Consider the following 24,225-nt stretch of genomic DNA (forward strand, 5'->3'; position numbering starts at 1 on the left):
ATTATCAACTTGTTGTCCACTTGTTCTCTGTCTCAGCCACTCTGTCCCACTCATATTTGTCTCTTTTCAGTTCTTTGACCATGCCAAGATGTTTCCTACCTACAGGCTTTGGTCCACCTGTTCCTTCCACCTGAAAGGCTCGCCCTTCTTCTTCTTCTTTTTTTTTTTTTTTTTTAAGGCTCACCCTTCTCCTGGTAAATCCCATGCAATGATCAGGCCCTGACTTAAATATCACTTTCAAAAGAAAATATTCCATTTGGAAATGTATCCATTCAGGTCCTGTGCCCATGTTTCACTTGAATTATTCACTTTTTTGGTTGTTAAATTGTATAAGTTTTTAATATGCTTTGGATATTAACCCATAATCAGATATATCACTTGGAAATGTTCTCTCCTATGCAGTAGGCTGCCTTTTTGTTCTGTTGGTGTTTGTTTGTTGTTGTTTTGTTGAAAAGCTTTGCTGTGCAAAACTCTTTTTATTTTAGTGTAGTCTCAGTAGTTTCAATTTTTGCTTTTGCTTCCCTTGCCTCCGGAGATATATCCATAAATACATTGCTAAGTCTGATGTCCAAGAGATTACTGCCTGTGTTTTCTTTTAGAAGTTTATGGCTTTAGGTCTCATACGAGTACACATACATTTGTGTATGATGCAAGAAAGTGGTCCGATTTCCTTCTTCTGCATGTGGCTGTCCAGTTTTCCCAGCACCATTTGTTGAGGAGACTGTCTTCTCTCCATTGTCTATTCTTGCCTTCTCTGTTGTAGTTCAATTGACCATATAAGCCTGGGTTTATTTCTGGGCTTTCTATCCTGTTCCATTGATCTATAGGTCTGTTTTCTGTGCTGGTGCCATACTGTTTTGATTACTATAGCTTTATAGTGTACAGAAGGCCAACAGACTCCTGAAAAGATGCTCACCATCACTCCTCATCAGGGAAATGCAAATCAAAACCACAATGAGATAGCACCTCACACCGGGCAGAATGGCTTGGATCAAAAAGTCAAGAAATACCAAGTGTTGGCAAGGGTGTGGAAAGAAAGTAACCCTCTGCACTAATGGTGAGAATGTAAATTGGCGCAGGCATTCTGGAAAACAGTATGGAGCTTCCTCAAAAAGTTAAAACTTGAAATGCCATATGATCCAGTAATTCCTCTACTGGGTATTTACTCAAAGAAAATGAAAACACTAATATGAAAAGATATGTGCACCTCTATGTTTATTGCAGAATTAGTTACAATAGCCCAGATGTGGTAGCGACCCATGTATCCATTTCACTCATGATTTCACTCATATGTAGAATTTAAGAAACAAAACAAATGAGCAAAGTTGGGGAGGAGAGAGAGAGAGCAGCAGCAAACCAAGAAACAGACTCTTAACTATAGAGAACACACTGCTCATTACTGGAGGGGAGGTGGGTGGGGGGATGCGTGGAATAGGTGATGAGGATTGAGGAGGACACTTGTGATGAGCACCAGGTGATGTACGGAAGTGCTGAATCACTATATGATATACCTGAAACTAATATTATACTGTATGTTTATTAACTGGAACTTAAAAAAATAAATATAGCATTTGATATTTTTTATTCTTCTCTTGGTAGTTACTGAATATCTATCAGGATCTAGCCTCATGTTATTTCCTTGGGTATATCTTCTCTGAAAAAAATGTATTTTCTTTCACTTTCAGATTTTTAGTGAAAGCTTTTGGAATGTTCAGGTCATTTCAGTGTCTCTTCCATGTCTCTTATTGAATTCCTAGTTGGATGAGGTTAGGTTTGTCTGTTTGTGGCACTCAATCATTCAAACCAAAATGTCCTGATAAATTGCTACTAAAATATCATTTGCTATATTCCTAATGCTGTACCTTTTATTCCTGTGATTTATTTATTCCATATCTGAAATGTATCTCCAGATTGTTTTGGCTACTCATGGTTTCTTGTAATTCCATATTCCATCAGGAAAGCGGGACCATCTATTATTTCTACAAGTCCTTAGCTAACCTCATGGAGTGGGGTATGTTCTGGCTTTTACAGAGTGATTTTGTCATTGCAGCCACACAGAATTGGTCAAGGTGACAGTTGAGTTACACAGTTGTCATGGAGTCTGTCCTATTGTTCAGCTGTTCAAATAATCATATTCCTGTGTGGTCCTGTTACTACCCACATAGAGTAATGAAGACAAGCATGAAGATTATCCATACATGAACTGTTGTGGCAATTTCTCTGAAGTTTACCTCAAGGTGTCTAGTTTCAGCAAACAACATTCAACAACAATCAGAACTAGAATTAGGGGATTCCTGGGTGGCTCAGCAGTTTAGCACCTGCCTTCAGCCCAGGGCAAGATCCTGGAGTCCTGGGATCGAGTCCCACATCAGGCTCCCTGAATGGAGCCTGCTTCTCCCTCTGCCTGTGTCCCTGCCTCTCTCTCTCTCTCTCTCTCTCTCTCTCTCTCTCTCTCTCTCTCTCTGTCTCTCATGAATAAATAAATAAAATCTTTTTTAAAAAAAGAACTAGAATTAAACATCCACAAAAGTGTGTTACTGAAACATAATTTTTTTCTCTAAAATCACCCTCATTTCCAAGGATAGCCAAATCGAGACTAATTCATTTGAAAAACAAATCCAACTTTAACAAATTTGGCCTAATTATTTACATAAGCTCAGCAAGAATAGTGATTGACCATACAGATTCTTTGAAACTCGCTCTGCTGAAACTTTTCATAAGGAATCTCTAGATTACATTTTTAATAGCCTCTCGAGGCCAGAAGCCAGCCAGATACTTGCCCAGGCTTGCCTGCAATACCTGTAGATTTGAGTGAATTCCTCTTTTTGAGGTCCCCAAAATATCTTGAGGTTTCCTGCACCTGCCAAAAAGTGATCTTCCTTACTCAGTTGGTAAGTTTTCTGGGAACTCTGGAAATGAGGTATCAGGCCAACTTTTCTAAGGGGCTGTATTGGCTTCATAAAGTCAACCTTGGTTCCTTTAAGCTATGTGGTCAAATCTGAGTCTATGCATGTGTCTCTCAAATATGACATTTCAGTCAAAGCCTGGGTAATATAACTAATGTTTCCAATGATGTCCTGTTACAAGGAGAACAGATTCTTATTGAATTTATGCAAACAACTCTAATTGCCAAGAAAGAAAGAATACCCGCTTGAGAGTTTCTGAACTGTGGAGGGTTCAGATAGAAAATTTAAATGTTTCAATTCATTCCCAAAGGAGTATTTTGTTGTGTTTCTGTAACTCATAGATATCTTGAGAGAAAACTTACTTAATCTGGAAGAGTACACATTAGAGAACCAGCAATGTTTCAAAATCATAATCATCTTTCTCAATTCATTTAGTCCTGTGTCTTTCTGGTGCTGTTCGAGTGCAGCTTTCCCACTAGTTCTGGAAATTCCTACTCAGCTTGGTTTTACGATCTTAAAGATATCAGAAACCTGTGTTTGTCAAAAATCCTTCTCAGGAATCTCTTAAAGATGAAACACATTTTGCAAGAGGATAAGAACAATAGCTATATCTGACAAAAGACTCAAAAATAGACATGGCTGAAAATCTGATGAGAGTTCATTATAATGCAGTTGACAAGGAAATACAGTTATTTTTGTAACACATACTATTTCAGTAATCAGAATATCATCAAGTGATGACCTTACACCAAGACATATTAAATCTTCAAGAATTTTATGTATTTTCTAAACCATTTATAGCATTTGCCCATGTAACACAACATAAGGCTTATTATCATTTCTTTGACAATGCTTCCCATGTAACTTTACATACCAAATAAACAAGCCCAATTAGCCTAAAGGCATTCATTCAGAATTTGAATCTTGGGAATTTTGTTGAAAATCTCAAAAAGTTTTTGGGCACCTGGGTGGATCAGTTGGATGAGTATCTGACTCTTGATTTCAGCTTAGGTCATGATCTCAGGGTTATGGGGTCGGGCCCCAAGTTGGGCTCCAGGTTCAGTGGAGTGGGAGATTCTCTCTCTCCCTCTGCCGCTCCCCCCAACTTGCACACAAGCTCTCTCTCTAAAATAAATCTTTTTAAAAAAATCTCAGAAGGCTTTAAATCACATGCCTAAATGGGATTACAGATCATTACAAAACTCAATATTTACAAATAGCCAAGGTGGCAATAAGAGATTCAACAGGAAGTTATATAGTTGTTAGCAAAACTTAGCTCCATTAATAATGAGAAGTTTTAACCTTGTTATCAAGATAGAGATGAAACATAGAAGCTTTGGTTTTCTGGGTAAAGGAAAGGAAGAAAAAACTTCATTTACACTTTCTTATCTTGAACAGACCAATAATCCAAGAAAACTTTGTCTTTTTAACATAAAAGCAAAATTTTAATCTTCTATCACTGTACTTTTAAAATCCATTCATTTCAGAGCACTGAACTGGCCCAGTAGGTGGAACTTGTGACTCTTGATCTTGGGGTTGTGAGTTCAAGCCCCGCACCAGGTGTAGAGATTTCAACCTTAGTCCTGACCACACATAAGGTTCTCTTCCAGATATTTCCCTTAACAAGCCTACAACTTTCTTTTTTAATTCATATTTTGTCCTAAAAAAATTCATATTTTGTCCTAAGCCTTCTCTCTTTATATAACCAGTCTCTCTTCAGGACAAAATTACTTTGTTTTTTTCTTCCACAACAAAATGTACTCCCATTTCTTAAACCTTTCTCATATATCTCCTACTTTCCTACAAACAGAGTTGCTTTCCTGATTTCTATCAGTCTTAATTACATTTAGCCAAATTTTAAGTCTTAGAAACCTTGGTCTCCAGTGAAAATTAAGTAGTAACCAATTGTAAACCATGTGTTACACCAGAATTCTTTGGAGTGGCAAATTTATGAATGTTTCATAATTTCTAGAAACGTATGCTTTTCTGTAGTATAGTCTTTTAATAAAGCATAAAACAGGCCCAAGTAAGAAAAAACTTGAGTTTCTCTGCATAAGAAGCCAAAAGCACACTCTTAAGTTCAGTAATCAATGCTTTAGTATTTTATCTTATTTGGAAAAGACTTAGATATCCAATGAATTCAATCCAATTCATCGTTTAACTTAGCAAAACTTGAAAGTTTCAGGTTACCACAGATTTTGAAAGCTAGAAGTTTTACCTATAAACTTTTTATTTATTCAACCTACTTTTCTTCACAATTACCCAGGAAAACTTTATGAGACAGACAAATTCAACCATCATTTTACATCATCCTTTTGCCAACAAACTGCAGCAGAATTAACATGAACTTAACTGACTTTTAGTAAACCTTGGTAGAATAAAAGTATTATATTTAATGCTGATAACCCTAATGATATGTCTATCTTAATGAAACTAACAAACTGAAATTAGCTATAATACAGATGTGTTGCACCTGTGTCCACTGAAAGTCAATTTGTTCCCCACCATTATTGTTTACCTGGGGCACCTTTAGGGAAATCTGAAGTTGGTGGTTTAAGTTCAAGGGGGTCCCTAGTTCCTTTCACATTGATTTGGAAGGTGTTCCAGTTTGAACTTCATAAGAAGGTGACCCAACGGCTTGGGGTGCCCTTTGCTCTTGACACTGAAGGTAGGAGGAGCAGGAGCCAATGGCAATTGGAGGCACTGGGATGGTATAGGAGCCAGTTATGTAAGCTGTGCCCATGGTGATGCAGGAACAGGAGGTGGAGGTGGTGGAGGCAGAGGCACAAGGATGCCACCAGAAAGGCTGGAGGAAGATTAGACTAAAATTCCTTTTCTTCCCTCCTATCTCTCCCTCCTCCCAAACAGGTAGATTTTGGCATTTTCTTGTTTGTTTTGTTCTTCTTAATGCTTTTCAGTCCTCTGCACCATTTATTTAAAATATGTCATAATGGCCTTTATTTGGGAACAGGAGTATTCCCCATTTTCCTGGGCAAAAGTTCAGAAGGAACACAGAAAAAATAAAACCGTGACTAAATGAAGCCCAGAGGCCCTCTGTTAGCATTCGTTCTTCTCCAAAAACTGGTGGGAGGGCCTTCACGAACTGAACCAAATAGCTTCCCAGTTTCTGCTTCCTCCCCAAAAGTTGGAGTTAGCTGACTGAGCCAAGCAGCTTTTTAGACAAGCTGAGAGAGCCAAACCAAAACCCTGTATTTGGAGGCAACCAAAGGGGAGGAAGGAATCCAAGAAAGCCACTCTGTGGCCATCTTTCCTTTGAGCTTAGCATGCATGACAAGGTGGTGTTAAAAACTAGCTTTCTCTTAGTCGTAGGTTCCTGGTGATAGTCTTTCCATTTATTCAAAATTCGGTGTAGGGGGCTATTTGATGGGATAGAGAAGGAACTTCCCATTATACACAAATTTAACATAACATGACACAACATAACCTCCCTAGACACACCAAAACAAATCTGTTCCAAATTCCAAATAAATTGACCATTTATTCAAGTCTCTTTTCATTTCTCCCCCAAACCACACCTTTCTAACAGATGTGGTTTCTAACAGGACAACAAAACAAAAACCACAAATGAGAAACTTGCTTCTGCATATTCCCATGGACTCACTGGGTCAGCTTCCCCAAATCCTCATTTCCTTTCTACTCACACCGAAAGGTGAAATTGGCTGCTAGCATCACTTGAGATTCAGAAGGGAGTTGCCCCACCTGCCCCAGAACAAAATACTTTTGGCAGCTGCAGGGAGAGATCCCTGGATTCCCTCCCCCAGACCACCTATCCCCCAGCAACTATTGTCCTTCAGCTGTGGGACTTGCTAGCCATGGAAATGAACAAGGAAGCTCTGGTGCACTCATGGCTAAGCCTTGGGATTCCAGAGGAACTGGGTGCCACAGAGGCTTTGGTTCCTGGCTGGCTCTCCAGAATGTGTTACAGAAGCCCCTGTTTGGCTGTCCATTGCTCCAAAGGCCAATACTCAAGAGAAGAGTTTTGATTGGGAAGGAATATGAATTTTATTCAGGAGGCCAGCCACCTGGGGAAAAGGTGAACTCTTGTCCCAAAGCCAACTCTGAGGTTTCTGCCCGGCCCAGTGGTTTTTACTTATCAGTAAAGGAAGTATAGTGGTATATATCATTTCTTGATTATATGCAGACTTGATGGTGCCAGCTATAGTTGTTATCTCAGTGCTCAGAGGTTGTGCAAGGGGGTCTGGTTCCTTAGTGCCTGAGGGTTGTGCAAGAGTACTCTGTTCTTTCTAGGAAATAATGCAGGATCTATAGATACACAAAGAAAAGTTAATCACACTGGCTAAAGGGTGCTGGCTAAAGCTTAAAGACTCCTTGGTTGGCCAGAGGGTGCCAAGGCCTTTCAATTTATCTAGCTTTTCTGTTCTTTATTTTTTTAAAGATTTTATTTTATCACTTATTCATGAGAGACACAGAGAGAGAGAGGCAGATACATAGGCAGAGGGAGAAGCAGGCTCCCTGCAGGGAGGCCGATGTGGGACTCCATCCTGGATCCCAGGATCACACCCTGAGCCAAAGGCAGATGCTCAACCGCTGAGCCACCCAGACATCCCACTGTTCTTTACTTTAAAAATGTAGTAAGAAAAATAAATAAATAAATAAATAAATAAATAAATAAATAAATGTATGTAGTAAGAGGGTTGCTGGAGGAGAGGTCAGGGGGGATGGGGTAACTGGATGATGGGCATTAAGTAGGGCACTTGATGGAATGAGCACTGGGTATTACATGCAAATGATGAATTACTAAACTCTACCTCTGAAACTAATAATACACTATATATTAACTAATTGTATTTAAATAAATAAAAATAAAAATCCTACAGGAGCACACACATACACAAAAATGGAGTATTGAAGTCTCCAGCTATTATTGTTAAACTGTTTCTCCCTTCAATTCTATCAGTTTTTTCTTCATATATATTGGAGCTTTGTTTTTGAACGCATGTATGTTTATAATTGCTATATTTTCTTGATGGATTGACCCACTAATCCTAATAGATTAATCCAGTTGCATTTAATGTAATTACTGATAAAGAAGGACTTACCTCAGCCATTGTTTCTTTTTCTTTCTTTTTTTTTTAAGGTTTTATTTATTTACTCATGAGAGACACACAGAGAGAGAGGCAGAGACACAGGCAGAGGGAGAAGCAGGCTCCATGCAGGGAACCCGACGTGGGACTCGATCCCCGGTCTCCAGGATCACACCCTGGACTGAAGGCAGCGCTAAACCGCTGAGCCACCTGGGCTGCTCTGCTTCTTTTTCTATATTCATACTTGTTTGTTTGTTCCTCAGTTCATTACTGACTTCTCCTGTGTTTAATAAGATTTTTCTTGTACTCTTTTGGTTCCCTTATTTCCCTTACAATATAATGTTAAATTATTTTCCTTAAGGTTGTCTTGGGAATTACAATTAACATCTTAATATACAGCAATCTAGTTCACATTGATACTAACTTAAACTCGAGGAATTCAAGAATATGGATATGGCTCATGGTTTTAGGGCTTAGGGGAACAGGGTAACTTAAGGATGCTTCTCGGATGAGGATAAACTCAGAAAAAACAGGGAGTAGTGTGAAGAGACACATGCAAAATAGTGCCCAAGCAACAAGGTGAAAAGTAATTCCAAATCAAAGGATTCTTTAAGTGATTTTGGAATTCAAGGAAAGATAATTTGAAAGGAAAACAGGTGATTCCTACAAGCTCAGGTAAACTTGATTAACAGATTAACAGAGCTTTTTGAAATATGCCTTTGATCTCACTCATGGGTACTGGACAATCCAAATGGTTGAAGTGAACAGTAGTCAACTCAAATTATTTTTTGAGAAAAGATGATGTATAGAATATAAGTAATTACGTATTTAATGGTTGGAATTTTCTATTTTGGAACATGAGTGAGAAAATATGTGTAGATAGGAAAAGAGATGGTGACAGTGCACTACCTATGAACAAGGATAAAGTACCACATCTTACCCTAGAGAGAAATTCTATACCTTCCCATCACTTGCTTTTGCAAAAACAGTGGTAACCGTTATGTTTGAAGGATTAATAGAAAGAGCCCTTTTATTTAAAAATATAACTTAAGAGTGTTTTTCTAACAGAAATTCAGGATGGGTTTTGGGGTTTTTTTTATTCCTTTTTCAGGATGAGTTTTAAACAAATACTTGCAAAGATGGAAGCCAGTATTTCCTAATAAGATTTGATTCCTTCCAAAATTAGATCCATCATCAGTGTATTTACCACCCAAAATTACGCGAAAGGAAGGAAGAATTGTAGGAAGGAAGGAATAAAGGGAAGGGTGAGGATGGAGAGAGGGAGGAAAGGGAAAAATGAGAGAATTTTCATTCCTGAAAGATAAATCACACAGAATTTTTGAGTAATTTATTATTTTTTGAATTTAAGTATTTGGCACTTTCTTTTTTTAATTTAAATTCAATTAGCCAACATACAGTACATACTTATGTACTTTTCAGATGTAGAGTTCAATGATTCATCAGTTGCATATAACACCCAGTGCTCATCACATCACATGCCCTCCTTAATGCTCATTATACAGTTACCCCATCCCCCCACCCACCTCCACTCCAGTGACCCTCAGTTTGTTTCCTAGAGTTAAAAGTCTCTCATGGTTTGTGTTTTTCTCTGATTTCTTCCCATTCAGTTTTCCCTCCCTCCCCCTATGATCCTCTGCACTATTTGAATAATTTAAATAAGGGGTTTACCTCCCAGATCAACTATGAAGAGCATGTTGAGGTGTTGGTGCTATTATTTAAATATTTATTATTCTGTATGTACATGTGTCCTGGTAAAGCCTAATGAGCCAAAGATTACCAGAGACAGGCTTATAATCTGACAATCATATTCATTACATCTACCAATGGGAGGGGTGTACCCTAGAGGGACTGTGCATTGCTGCTTTCAACAAGAAGGATGGAGGCATGTTTTGTAAGGTTTAGATTTCTGTTGAAGGATTTGGTGAAGGGTCTTAGCAAAGTGGGGACATTTCCATGCTGGTTAGTGTTCCTGAGGCAGGATCAGGGGAAGCAGGGATTGACTCAGGATCGGGAATTTTCGTGATTCAAGGACACTTTAGCAACTAGGTATCCCCAGTAATAGATAGGAAGAGCAGAGCATACCAGGGAGCATCATTGGTAAGGTAGTAAATGCTCAAAACAGGATTGAGAATGGGTGATGCAAGAAAGATGTTAGGGTTCGAAGCCAATGGCCAAGAAAGAATTCTTGAGATGTCTTTGGTGCAAAAAAGGTGGTTTTATTAAAGCACGAAGACAGAACCCATGGGCAGAAAAAAATGGCATTAGTGTCATGAGGAGTGGCCCAGTATATACTTCCAAGTTGGGAGGGGGCTCGGGATAGCTTAAGTCTAAGGAATTTTGGAAGCAAGGTTTCCAGGACCATGAGGGGGCTGGCTATTGCTGGGAAAGGGTTACTTATTACCATCTAATGAAACCTGAGTCATGAGACCCTCCAGATGTATATTGGTGGGCCCTATGCTTGGGGGATGATTGCCAACATGTATTTTGGGGAGGGTAGAGATAAAGGAAGTTTCCAAAGGAATTTTTATATGTTAAAGTAGACTTAAAGGATCCTGGGGTTCAGGCTAAGATTACCTGTTGCCTTTAGCAAGTGTCAGCATGGAGAGAGTTGGGTCCCTAGAGGAATGTCACTGACTATTTCAAGGACTTGTTGATGATCTGTAGGTAGTAAGGAAATTTAGTAATTTTTCTTCTACTTTGTTTCTCACATCAATGGGAGAGTAGTTGCGTGGCCTTGAGTGAACCAGTATTTCCTGTTAATTTTGCAACTACTCTTGTCTGTGTCTGTCCTCCCAGCATGATTGACAACAGAGCTGCTTTTCTCTATTTGAATCCAAGATAGTTTTTTTCAGGCTCAGATTTTTACTTTTTCAGTGTATAGACTCTAGCCATCTCTTGAATGTCATATATAATTAAGAGTTTGTTTAGTTTTAGATGACACTAAGTCTTTAAGGGGACTCTTCAGTACAAAAGCATAATGACAAAGTAATGTCTATTCTTTTCATTAAATTTAAATTATCTTTTAAAAATTGACTAGGAAGTCAAAGTCTCTAGGATCTCCTTTTCTCTGTCTTGATCATTGAGTCTTAGGGGACATAAAACAGGAGAGTTAATCAGGTTTGGCCTCCAGCAGCTCTGCTATGGTTTTTAAAATCCTTCACACCAGTGAGGAGCTAGTTTCATGCAAAGCTGGGTCATAAATAAACTGGCCCAGGGTATCTGCAAACTGCTTGAGGGCAAGGATCTTGTTTTATTCACATTTGTGCCCTCTCATAGCTTAACACAAGGCCTTGTATATGTGACTCTCAATAAATATTTGTTGGGTTGAATCCTATTTGGAAAAGAACTCTGAGAGCACTCCATAAAAGATTGAGTATATTATAAGACGAGAAAAAGAGAAATGTTGATCTTAACTGTACCTGGAAGTGTGTATGTCATTTTAATGCTTTCCCAAAGGCTAAGGGATAATCAATCTTGAGAGACAAAACCATGCTCTTTTTTTTCAATAAAAAAAGTGAGCTTTCACATAGATTTAGTGAAATAATGCCCTATCCTTTATTGGATGCCTTAAAATCATGTCTTAGTCATGTTTTGTTTTTCTACCAGTCTATCTAAAGTTTATTAAATATATAAATATCTATAAAAATGTAGAATTATAATAACGGTATTCATCCTTATTAGTTAACATATTAACCATTATAGTCACAATAACTCGGTATTTATTTTGGGAACATCAAGTATTCTTGAACACAATGAAGTCTATTGGTAATAATGATATCCTTTGTTATTTTGTGTCCTTTGAGAAGCTAGGTCTGTGATCTGTAGGACATTGGGTAATAATTTGTATCTGTTTTGTTTTATTTAAAATTTTTTTCTTCAAACTTGTTTATTTAGGGAGTGAAGAAAAGCTTTGTTATGAATTGAGCCTCTGTCCACAGTTTGAACAGCACATTTGTTTTATGATCCCACGTATGATTTGTGAGTGTGTGTGTGTGTGTGTGTGTGTGTGAAATTAGACAGTTCAGAGGGTCTGTTCATTAATAGAGGAACATGCAAAGAGCTGTGAGAGCTCAGGCAATTCAGAGATTTCCTTGGTTATGGGAACACTGGACATAATTTCAGGGAGACTAAATGTGAGCGGATATTGAGGAAGGGGATACTCTTTCAATGGGCAGCAAGAGTTTCCTAAGGAAGGAAATGGGGTGAATACTAGATGGAGATGAGAAAATCCTCTGGAACTTCAAGTTTTCCAGTTTAGTGTGGAGGAGTTTCAAAGTTAATTTGGGTCAGCTATAGTGAAAGGCAATATTGATTTGGATTCTCTTCAAAGTTGATTCAGAGAAAAGGATTTGGGTGCATGCATGCAGGCAGTTTATATTTGGGAATTACGATCAAGAAGAATAAATGAGGAGGTGAGATGGTGATGGGAGAAAAGCATCTCCCCTCCTCCAAAAAAAAATGGTTCATTGATGAGTGAGTTATTACTGTGGGCAACTGGGGCCAGTCCCTTCGGGAAATTTCCTGGTAAACCATGTGGAACATAGTGCAGAATTATTCCACTGGCAGAGGGGGAAGCTGGGGTACTTATCTTTGAAGCCTTATTCCCTACCTGTTGAGAGTTGAAAAATATGGGCTACTCTACCACCAGACTCTTAGGTTGCTACTGCAGGCACCTAGTCAAGCTCCAAGTACTGGGGAAGTCCCTCAGACAGAGAAGGAGAACCGGAAGCTCAAGATGAAAATGTGATGGCAGATTGGGAACCATCTCCATGTGCAGGTTCAGGTGAACTCAGGTGAGCTGAGTATATGGGAAGGGACATCAAAAGAGTCTACTGTGAAGGTTTTGAATGCCCAAGTGAGTATTTTTCAGTAGTTGATGGAACTCTTGAGGCCAGCTGAGAAACTGAGTTAATATGAAGATAGGTGTATCAGAAAGATGCATATAGAATTTTTTTTATTTTTTTATTTTTTATTTTTTTAATAAATTTATTTTGTATTGGTGTTCAATTTACCAACATACAGAATAACACCCAGTGCTCATCCCGTCAAGTGCCCCCCTCAGTGCCCGTCACCCATTCACCCCCACCCCCTGCGCTCCTCCCCTTCCACCACCCCTAGTTCGTTTCCCAGAGTTAAGAGTCTTTATGTTCTGTCTCCCTTTCTGATATTTCCCACACATTTCTTCTCCCTTCCCTTATATTCCCTTTCACTATTATTTATATTCCCCAAATGAATGAGACCATATAATGTTTGTCCTTCTCTGATAGACTTACTTCACTCAGCATAATACCCTCCAGTTCCATCCACGTTGAAGCAAATGGTGGGTATTTGTCGTGTCTAATGGCTGAGGAATATTCCATTGTATACATAAACCACATCTTCTTTATCCATTCATCTTTCCATGGACACCGAGGCTCCTTCCACAGTTTGGCTATTGTGGCCATTGCTGCTAGAAACATCGGGGTGCAGGTGTCCCGGCGTTTCATTGCATCTGTATCTTTGGGGTAAATACCCAACAGTGCAATCGCTGGGTCGTAGGGCAGGTCTATTTTTAACTCTTTGAGGAACCTCCACACAGTTTTCCAGAGTGGCTGCGCCAGTTCACATTCCCACCAACAGTGCAAGAGGGTTCCCTTTTCTCCGCATCCTCTCCAACATTTGTGGTTTCCTGCCTTGTTAATTTTCCCCATTCTCACTGGTGTGAGGTGGTATCTCATTGTGGTTTTGATTTGTATTTCCCTGATGGCAAGTGATGCAGAGCATTTTCTCATGTGCGTGTTGGCCATGTCTATGTCTTCCTCTGTGAGATTTCTCTTCATGTCTTTTGCCCATTTCATGATTGGATTGTTTGTTTCTTTGCTGTTGAGTTTAAGAAGTTCTTTATAGATCTTGGAAACTAGCCCTTTATCTGATACGTCATTTGCAAATATCTTCTCCCATTCTGTAGGTTGTCTTTGAGTTTTGTTGACTGTATCCTTTGCTGTGCAGAAGCTTCTTATCTTGATGAAGTCCCAATAGTTCATTTTTGCTTTTGTTTCTTTTGCCTTCGTGGATGTATCTTGCAAGAAGTTACTGTGGCCAAGTTCAAAAAGGGTGTTGCCTGTGTTCTCCTCTAGGATTTTGATGGACTCTTGTCTCACATTTAGATCTTTCATCCATTTTGAGTTTATCTTTGTGTATGGTGCAAGAGAGTGGTCTAGTTTTATTCTTCTGCATGTGGATGTCCAATTTTCCCAGCACCATTTATTGAAAGATGCATATAGAATTGTTTGGAGGATAAACATTGGCAGGCAGGACAACGAGATACAGAACTATGGATATGATTTGTGCAATAGTTCATCGGGTTTTGAATTACCTGCGGTGTAGGTAGAGTGAGTCACAGGGGGAATGGAGAGAAGAAATGTTCTGGGTAAGGTTTCAAGAAAATGTGTTAAGTGATCATTTGTGAGGTCATACCATAGAGAGGGGGTTGAGAAGTAATAGGAAGTTAGAAGCTTTCTATTAAAAGTAGGTAACTTAACTTATTTTGGGGCCTAAACCATTTGGAGATGCATAGCAAGCCAGATGCTACATAGCTGCTGGGTGGGTGAGGGTTGGGGGGAGGGGTGCAGGGAAATTATGAAATCAGTTTTTGTCCAGTCAGTTCAAAATTATAGGGACATTAAGACCTCTGATTCCAGTCTCATCTCCACCTCTGGGACAGATTCTGCCTTGAGTCATGGTTCTCAATTTTGCTACCCATTAGAATTATCTGAGGAGGCTTGTAAAAATCCTGATGTCTAGGCCTCTCCCCAGGCCAATTAAATCAGACTCTCTAGGCGTGACATCTAGGCTTCAGTGGTTTTTTAAAGCTCCCTGGATGATTTCAAGGTGCAGCCATGTTCAAGAACGGCTGGGTTATAGTCATAAAGTATTTAATGAGTTCCACTTTAATATTCCACATCCAGTCATCAGTTCTAATTCTGACTTTGTCTCAGTAACTGGGTTTTTGCTTTTTCCTGGAAAAAAATTATCTTTCTAATTCAAATGCTGTGGCAACTGCTTCCTGCTGCCTTGATAACATCCCTAGCACCCAAATCCTCTTTTTGCCAAGCTTCCCTAGCCTTGACCAATCTCTGAACCTTAGTTCTAAGGTTAGAGCTTGGTTGGCAGGCATTTCTGATGTCAGTGGGCCGCCAGCCTTAAGGTGTTCATCACAGTCCTGCATCTCATCCTGAGCCATTGGAAGCCTCTGAGCTCAGTCCAGCTCAGTTCCTCCCAAGTTCGCAGCTAAAGTAAGGTTTGTTTCTCCTAATTATTTTTTTAATCGTGGTTTGTTTTCTACTATCTCATAAGAATCCATTATGTTTCCCTTTTCTGAAAGAGCTGAGTGAAGCTTTAGTTCAAATTTTTTAAAAGGTGAAATTAAACTGTGTGGGACACTTGCTGTCAAGAAATTGAAGCAAGTTGATAAAACGGAGCCCACCTCTTCCAACCTGCTCCCCCACTGCCACAGAAGACACTGAACCCACAAAGTAGGGTCTTTTATAGCGTCTCCAACAAATAGCCACTTATCCTGAATCTCTATTAGCCGAGTCTCTTCCCTCAAGCTTCAGGTGTGGAGGTGTTTTCTCTCCTTCTCCCATCTAGTTCCAGCCCTTGTGTGGCCTGTGGAGTCCATACTTGGTTTATTTTTTTAGTGAGAATACTTCGTTAATTTCTGTCTCCCTCCAATTACTTAGATTTCTAAAAGGCTGTTTTGTATCTTACACCTTTAAAACAACCAGAAAGGGGCACCTGGGTGGCTTAGTGGGTGAGCATCTGCCTTCAGCTCAGGGTGTAATCCTGGGGTCCTGGGATCGAGTCCTACATCAGGCTTCCCACAGGGAGCCTGCTTCTCCCTCTGCCTATGTCTCTGCCCTTCTCTCTGTGTCTCTCATGACTAAATAAATAAAATCTTAAGAAAATAAAACAAACAGAAAAACAATCAAACAATAATCTCTTCTTTGGTCTTACATTTTCTTCAAGGCAATATTACCCTTTCTCCTTCCCTTTACTGCAAAATGAGTGAGAAGAGTACTCTACACAAAATGAATTCACTCCTTCAATATATTACAGGCAGTCTTAGGACAATCTTCTTTACTGAAACTATTACTGGGCTTCTCAGTGACCTTCCAGTTGCTAAAACCAAATAAATGTTTCACTGATCGTTTGGTGTTCTACCTACAGCATTTAACAATTTCACTCAGTGTCCCTTTGGAAACTCTTCCCCCAGCACAGAGTCACATCACTGCCTTGCCTCTCCAGCCACTCTGCGTTACTTTCCTTTACAGGCATCTCTCCCTGCACTCTTGCCGTAAACATTATTTTTCACTACAATCCCAATGTTGACACTCTTCTTTTTTAATATATTTTTTAAAGGTTTTATTTATTTATTCATGAGAGACACAGAGAGAAAGAGGTAGAAACACAGGGAGAGGGAGAAGCAGGCTCCATGCAGGAAGCCCAATGTGGGACTTGATCCCAGGACTCCAGGATCACGCCCTGAGCTGAAGGCAGACGCTCAACCACTGAGCCACCCAGGTGTCCCTGTTGACACTCTTCTAAACTCATATATTTTCCATGAGTTAGTTCTTGCCTATTGTTGATTCCAAGGTCTTTATATCTCCACACAAGTATCTTGTCCTAAATTCCAGATGCATTTTTTCAGCTTTCCTCTGCATATACTGTAAATACCTCAAATTCAACCTAGTACTTTCCCAGCCATCGCCACCTGGCTACTACCTCTACCACTCTACTGAACATGCTTGGGAAGAGATTTCCAATACTCTCCTGTTGAAAAATCCAGTTGACACTCGCTCCTTATGGGATGTTTTTTACTTCCTGGCTTCTGAATTCTCCCGTGTCATATACTTCCTCCCTGAACATTTCTTCTCTTTCTCCTACACACTTTTCTTTTCCAGCTTGCTCCATGGGTCTTATTTTCTGAGCTTCTGACTTGGTACAGTTAACAGGTAATACCTACTAAGGGAATCTTCATGCCTGGTGTGCTGGAAGAGTATGTAACATGCAAAGAAAATTAGGGTATTTTTTAATCCATTCAACCTCTCTACATCTTTTTTTTTCTTTTTAAGTTTTTCTTTAAGTTCCACTTAGTTAACATATAGTGTAATATTCATTTCAGGTATAGAATTTAGTGATTCATCACTTACATACAACACCCAATACTCATCACAAGTGCCCTCCTTAGTACCCATCACCCATTTAACCCATCCTCCTGCCCACCTCCACTCCAGCAGCCCTCAGTTTGTTCCCTAGAGTTAAGAATCTGTTTTAAGGTTTGTCTGTCACTTCCCCTCCCCCCTTGTTCATCTTTTTCATTTCTTAAGTTCACCTGAGTGAAATCATGGTATTTGTCTTTCTCTGACTTATTTCATTTAGCATAATACACTCTATCTCCATCCATGTCTTTGAAAATGGCAAATTTTTCATTCTTTTTGATGGCTGAGTAATATTCCACTATGTAGATATACCACTTCTTTATCCATTCATCAGTCAATGGACATTTGAGCTCTTTCCATAATTTGGCTATTGTTGATAGTGCTGCTATACACATCGGGGTGCATGTGCCCCTTTGAATCAGCATTTTTGTATCCTTTCGATAAATACTTGGTAGTTCAACTACCAGGTCATAGGGTAGTTCTATTTTTAACTTTTTTGAGGAACTTCCATATTGTTTTCCACAGTGGCTGCACCAGTTTGCATTACCACCAACAATGTAAGAGGATTCCTCTTTCTCCACATTCTCACCAACACTTGTTTCCTATGTCGTTAATTTTAGCCATTCCAACAGCTGTGAGGCAATAACTCATTGTGGGGTTTTTTAGATTTTAGTTATTTATTTGAGAGCGAGAGCGAGAGCGAGAGCGAGAGAGCATAAGCGGGGGGAGCAGCAGAGGGAGAAGGAGAAGCAGACTCCCAGCTGAGCAGGGAACCTACCATGGGGCCTGATCTCAGGACCCCAGGATCATGACCTGAGCTGAAGGCAGACATTTAACTGACTGAGCCATCAAGGTGCCTCTAGGTGATAACTCATTGTGGTTTTGACTTGTATTTCCCTGATTATGAGTAATGTTGAGCATCTTTTCTTGTGTCTGTTGGCCATCTGTATATCTTCTTTGGAGAAATGTCTCTTCATGTCTTCTGCCCCTTTTCCTCTATCCATTTTTAAATCAGATTGTGTATGTGTTTTTATAAGGAGTTTCATGAGTTCTTTATATATTTTGGATGGCTACCCTTTATAGAATATATAATTTGAGATTGTTTTCTCCCATTCAGTACATTGCCTTTTTATTTTGTTAGTGGTTTCCTTCACTTTGCAAAAGCTTTTAGCTTGGCGTAGTCCCAGTAGTTAATTTTTGCTTTTTTCCCCTTGCCTCAGGAGACATATGTAGAAAATGTTGATATGGCCAATGTCAGAGAAATTACTGTCCGTGCTCTCTTCTAGAATTTTTATGGTTTCAGATCTCATTTTGATCTATAATCCATTTTGAGTTTATTTTTATGTATGGTGTAAGAAAGTGGTCCAATTTCATTCTTTAGCATGTAGCTGTCCAGTTTCCCAACATTATTGATTTAAGAGACTGTCTTTTCCTCCATTGTATGTTCTTACCATTTTGTCATAGATTAATAGGCCATAAAAGCATGAGTTTATTTCTGAGCTCTCTATCCTGTTCTCTTGATCTATGTGCCTATTTTTGTGCCAGTACTATAATATTTTGATTACTATAGTTTGTAGTACAGTTTGAAATCTAGGGGCATGTACCTTCAGGTGTGTTCTTTCTTAAGATTTCTTTGGCTATTTGGGGTTGCACATAAATTTTAGGATTACTTCTTTTGTTCTGTGAAAAATGCTGCTGGTATTTTGACCAGGATTGCCTTAAGTCTGTAGATTGCTTTGCATAGTATGGACATTTTAACAGTATTAAGTCTTCCAATCCATGAGCCTGGAATATCTTTTCATTTGTTTCTGTCATCTTCAGTTTCTTTCACTGAAGTCTTGTAGTTGGCAGAAAACAAGGCTTTCACTTCCATGGTTAAATTTCTTCCTAGGTACTTTTTTGATGCAATTATAAATAGGACTGTTTTCTTAATTTTTCTTTCTGACAGTTCATTATGAGTGTCTAGAAATACAACAGTTTTATGTATATCAATTTTGCATCCTGCAACTTTACTGAATTCATTAATTAGTTTTTGAGTGGAATCTTTAGGGGTTTCTATATATAATATCTTGTTATCTGTGAATAGTCACAATTTTACTTGTTCCTTGCCAATTTGGATGCCTTATGTTGCTTTTTCTTGCCTAATTGCTGTGGCTGGGACTTCCAATAGTATGTTGAACTAAAGTGGTAGGAGTGGACATCCTTTCTTGTGTGTTGATTTGTTTGGGTTTTTTTTTTTTAGATTTTATTTATTTACTCATGAGAGACACACACACACACACACAGAAAGAGAGAGAGAGAGAGGCATAGACATAGGCAGAAGGAAAAGAAAGCTCCCTGCAAGGACCCTGATGTGGGACTCGATCCTAGGACCCCAGGATCATGCCCTGAGCCAAAGGCTGACACTCAACCACTGAGCCACCCAGGTGCTCCCCTTGTCTTGCTTTTGATTTTAGAGGAAAGGCTTGCAGCTTATCACCATTGAGTATGATATTACCTGTGGGCTTGTCATATATGGCCTTTATTATGTTAAGGTCTGGTTTCTCTATACCCACTTTGTTGAGAGTTTTTATCACAAATTGATGTTGAATTTTGTCAAATGCTTTTTCTGCATTTATTGAGGTGATCATATGATTTTTATTCTTCATTTTGTTAATTTAGTATATCACATTGATTGATTTGTGGATGTTGTATCACCCTTGCATCCCTGGAGTTAATCCACTTGATCATGGTATATAATCCTTTTTGTGGTAACAATCCTTCTAATGTTTCATTGAATTCAGTTTGCTAATATTTCGTTGAGGATTTGTGCATCTACCTATATCAGGGATAGTGGCCTGTAATTTTGGTTTTGTTTTTGTTTTTTGGTAGTGTCTTTGTCTGTTTTAAGTAATGCTGGCCTCACAGAATGAACTTGGAAGCATTTTTTCCTCTTCAGTGTTTTGGAATTGGTTCAGAAAGTTAGGTTTTAACTCTTTTTTAAATATTTGGTAGAATTTACCTGTAGAACTTTCTGGTCATGGATTTTTGTTTGTTAGGAGTTTTTTTATTAATGCTTTAATATCATTACTAGTAATCCGTCTGTTTTCTGTTTCTTCCTGATTCAGTCTTGGAAGATCATATATTTCTAGGAATTCATCCATTTCTTCTTGGTTGTCCAATTTTTTGGCATATAGTTGTTAAAGATTGTAACAAGAGACAGATCAGGGCATTACATAATGATAAAGGGATCATTTCACCAAGAAGATATGACACTTGTAAATATTTATGTACCCCGTGTAAGAGCACCTAAATATATAAAGCAAATATTAACAGACACAAAGGGGAAAATTGACAATAATGCAATAATAGTAGAAGGCTTTAACACCTCACTTACATCAATGGACAGATTATCCAGGCACAAAATGAATTAAGGAAACATTGGCCTTTAACAACACAGTAGACCAGATGGACTTAATTGATATGTACAGAACATTCTGTCCAAAAACAACAGAATACACATTCCTCTAAAGTGCACATGGTACATTCTCTAGGATAGATCACATGTCAGGCCAAAAAACAAATCTCAATAAGTTGAAGAAGATTGAAATATCAAGCATCTTTTATGACCACAGTGATATAAAACTGAAATTAATTAGAAGAAAAAACTGGAGAAAGCACAAACACATGGAGATTAAACAATATGCTACTACTGGTCAATGAAGAAATCAAAGAGGAAGTAAAAAAAAATACCTTGAGACAAATGAAAATGAAAACACAATTCTTCAAGATTTATGGGATACAGCAAAAGCAGTTCTAAGAAATTCATAGAGATACAATCCTACTGCAAGAAACAAGAAAAATCTCAAATAAACAATCTAACCTTATACCTAACGGAACTAGTAAAAGAAAAAGAAACATAGTCCAAAATTAGTAGAAGGAAGGAAATAATAAAAATTTGAGCAGAAATAAATGACAAAAAATAATAGAAAAGATTAATGAAACTAAAAGCTAGTTATTTGAAAAGATGAACAAAATTGATAAACTTTTAGCAAGACCCATCAAGCAAAAGAGAGAGCCCAAATAAATAGAAATGAAAGAGACTTAACTGATATCACAGAAATACAAAGAATCATGAAAGACAGGACGTCTGGGTGGCACAGTGGTTGAGGATCTGCCTTCACCTCAGGACTTGATCCCACTGGATCGGGTCCCACATTGGGCTCCCTGAGGGGAGCCTGCTTCTCCCTCTGCCTGTATTATCTCTCTCTGCCTCTCTATCTCTATCTCTATCTCTATCTCTATCTCTATCTCTTATGAATAAATAAATAAATAAAATCTTTAAAAAAAGAATCCTGAAAGACTACTATATACAATTATATACCAACAAATTGTCTACGTTTTAGAATAAACTTAATGACCATCATTGTGGCCTTTTCATTCTGGGTAGAAGCCAGCAATCATCTATGTATCACCTTATTCTCTGGATGTGTAATTTGTATTTAGAGCCAAGAATAGGGTAAATTTTGAGAGGAAGAGTGTGAAGGCAGAAGACTTCCCTGTGCATTATTCAGTGAGAAATTGCGACCAGGTCAGGGGAGATCTAGGTTTTGTCATGCCTAAAACTTTTAAAATATGGGGTGGGGTTGGGGTTCTTTAAAACATAGAATACAGGGATCCCTGGGTGGCGCAGCAGTTTAGCGCCTGCCTTTGGCCCAGGGTGCGATCCTGGAGGCCCAGGATCGAATCCCACGTCGGGCTCCCGGTGCATGGAGCCTGCTTCTCTCTCTGCCTGTGTCTCTGCCTCCCTCTCTCTCTCTCTGTGTGTGTGTGACTATCATAAATAAATAAATAAATAATTTTAAAAATTCTATTCAATCAAATTAAAAAAAATAGAATACAAAATTACATGTACAAATATTGGAATAGGGTTTGGGAGGGGCCTATAAAATGATGTTCCCTAAAACTGAAGTTTCATTATCTTCATGGTAAATCTACCCCAACTCTGAATGGATCAGGAGAAAGCCAACCTTTATAGATCTCTCTGTTTGTACTCCTTTCTAGTTAATTTTCTGCCCTGGGCTTTAGCAATTGTGCTCCCTAGTATCCTCTCCTTTCTGAATGTCATGTTGGTCTGAACACTTAAAAAAATTTTTTTTTAAAGATTTTAGTTACTTATTCGTGAGAGACACACAGAGAGAAGCAGAGACACAGGCAGAGGGAGAAGCAGGCTCCTTGCAGGGAGCCCGAAGCAGGACCTGATTCCAGGACCCTGGGATCATGACCCGAGCCAAAGGCAGACGCTCAAACACTGAGCCACCCAGGTGACCCTGGTCTGAACACTTTAGTTATGTCCTAGAGATGTTTGGCTATAGCTCATGATCCCATACTATTAAGGCATTAGAAATTTTAGTTGCTTTGCACCTGGAAGTCTTTTTGCCCTGTTAGCCATAGTGTAGCATTGCTGCTTCCCATTCCCTCGTTCTTTATTAATATAGTAACCCTGTGGCTCAGTTTGCTGAGATAGTCCCATTTTATGCCTGTTCTCCTGGTATAATTACTAAAATTCTTTTCTGGAGCCCCAGGTAGCCAAAAAGTCCTAGGGTTATAGCATAGAGGGAGGAACTTGGTGAAGAAACATGAGAAAGTTGTTTTTGAACTCCTAGGCTTACCCTCAGCCTGGGCATACATAAATCTGATCTTAGGTACCGAAGCCTTTATGGGCTGACCTGACAGACCTCCACTCAGGTTTCAAACTAACCACTGGGTGGTGCACTTGAGGGTTAGTTCTAAATAACCTGCAAAGCCTTCAGCAACTGACCTGACTTTGGTACCACAGCCCACAGAAGGTAGGTTGAAACTTGAAGCCTGAATCAAATGAGGTCAAGTACATACTATCATAAAAATATCATAGCCCGGGGTAGGGCGGGGAGGGGGGTGGTTTAGATGCATACATTGAAGCCAACAGAATTGGTGCCTTTTGCAAGATTGAAATTATAACAGGTCTAGAAACTAATGCCCAATTCCATTTCACTGGTATCAAAAAATATTTCAACTCTTATGCATAGAATGAATTGTGTACTGGACACATACAGAGGGATTGCTTTGATGTTCTTATACTTCAAGGTAAGGGGGGAAAAGCCCACACAAGCTATAAGAGCAAAGTCAATGAATTTTAAACTGTACCTCATCTGTTAAGTTCTCATGCCTGGAGAAGTTAATGTCAGCTTATCGTGTGAAACTCAATGTATACATTAAATTGTGAATCTGGAAAAAATTCCTAGCCCATTCAAGCACTTACTTAAAAAAAATATCAACATCCTTTATAGAATTTAAACAAGACCTAGTTTCATAATATAAGACTCAAAATGTCCAAGAAGCAATCCAGAATTACTCAGCATATGAAGAACCCCAGAAATCTCAACTCACATGGAAAAAGACATTCAACAGGTGCCAAGAATATAACACAGATAATGGAATTTTCTGATAGACTTTAAAGCTGCTGTAATAAAAGTGCTAGAAAGACCAATCACAAACACTCTTGAAATGCACATTAAAAGTATCTGCAAAGAAATAGAGTATGTTAAAAAGAACCAAATGGAAATTTTAGGACTGAACAATGCAACTGAAATGTAAAAACTTCACTTGATATACTCAATAGCAGAATGGAGAAGATAGAGAAAAGAGTTAGTGAACATGAAGATATATTAATAAAAATTATCAAGTCTGAACAGCACATAAGAAAAAAATATTTAAAAAATTAAAGGAGCCAAATGGACCTGTGAGTTTACAATAAAATGTCTAACATTCGTGTCATTGGAGTTCTGAATGAAAAGAGTATGGTGTTGAAATATACTGAAGAAATAATCGTTTGAAACTTCACCTACAAAAGACCTACAAATTCAAGAAACTGAATAAACCCCAAACAGGATAAACTCAAAAAATTCAAATGTAGAAACATTATAATCAAAAATCAAACAGCTAAAAAACCAGACAATCTTGAAAGCAGCCAGAGAAAAATGAGGCACTGCCTATAGTAGAACAATTATTTAA

At 38.7% G+C, this 24,225-nt stretch overlaps 1 pseudogene; it reads left to right on the top strand.

The window, feature by feature from the left end:
• The first annotated feature begins 18,791 nt into the window (after window positions 1-18,791).
• On the top strand, window positions 18,792-23,370 carry LOC125754715 (ATP synthase membrane subunit K, mitochondrial-like; annotated as a pseudogene).
• The last annotated feature ends 855 nt before the right edge of the window (window positions 23,371-24,225 follow it).

Source organism: Canis lupus, chromosome X (genome assembly GCF_003254725.2).
Source record: "Canis lupus dingo isolate Sandy chromosome X, ASM325472v2, whole genome shotgun sequence".
NCBI classification, from domain to species: Eukaryota; Metazoa; Chordata; class Mammalia; order Carnivora; family Canidae; genus Canis; species Canis lupus.